Raw genomic sequence first — 1,355 nt, forward strand, 5'->3', positions numbered from 1 at the left:
GTCGTTTTCACTCTACTTCCTTACTTATACATATAGTACTGTTACTATCCTAATGATATATACTCTACTCACTTATTACTTATAGTACTTACGTTTACTCACTCACTCGCTGTACCATAGAGTAACTCGTTTACTCACTCACTTAATTGTATAGTAGTATGCTCGTTTATTCACTCACTCACATATAGTACTGCATTTACTCACTCATCATCATACATGATAGTACTCGTTTTATCACTCACTCACATACTTAATATAAGTACTACGTTCTACTCACTCACTCACTACATACATATAAGTACTCAAGTTTATCTCCTCACTCACTCCTTTACTTACATATGATAAGTACTCTCCCGTTCTACTCACATCACTCAACATTACATGCTATAAGACTCGTTACTCACTCACCTACAATTACTTACATATAGTACTCGTTTACTCACTCACTCACTCACATAACATAACGACTCGTTACTCACTCACTTATTACTTTACATATAGTACTCGTTTACTCACTCACTTACTTAGCATATAGTACTCGTTTACTCACTCACTCGCATACATATATGGTACTCGTTTACTCACTCACTCACTTACATGCATATAGTACTCGTTTATCACTCACTCACATATAGTACAACATTTACTCACTCTACTCTACATACATATGTACTCGTTTACTCACTCACTCACATACTTACATATAGTACTCGTTTACTCACTTACTTACTTACATATAGTACTCGTATACTCACTTCACGTAACTAATCCTCATCTTACATACAATAGTACTCGTTACTCACTCAACTCACTTACATATAGTACTCGTTTACTCACTCACTCACTTACATATAGTACTGCGTTTACTCACTACACTCACATACATATATTGTACTCGTTTACTCTATCTCACTCACACCAACTACATATGTACTCGTTTACTCACTCACTTACATATATACTCGTTTACTGCACTCACTCACTATACGTACTCGTTTACTCACTTCACTTACTATTACAATAATGTACTACGTTTACTCCATCACTTACTTACATATAGTACTCGTTTTACTCACTCACTTATTGCATACATAGTACTCGTTTACTACACTCACTTACATCAGTATAGTACTCCACCGTTTACTCACTCACACTTACTTAACATATAGTCTACTGCGTTTACTCACTCCTCACTTACATGACATATACGTACCGTTTCACTCACTCACTCACTCCACTTACTTACATATAGTCTCGTTTACCACTCACTATCACTTCACTCACATATAGCATCGTTACACTCACTTACTTACTATTACATATAGTACTCGTTTACTCACTCACTTATTACTTAC

The sequence above is a fragment of the Salvelinus sp. IW2-2015 genome, unplaced genomic scaffold, assembly GCF_002910315.2.
Source record: "Salvelinus sp. IW2-2015 unplaced genomic scaffold, ASM291031v2 Un_scaffold2081, whole genome shotgun sequence".
Classification (NCBI taxonomy): Eukaryota; Metazoa; Chordata; class Actinopteri; order Salmoniformes; family Salmonidae; genus Salvelinus; species Salvelinus sp. IW2-2015.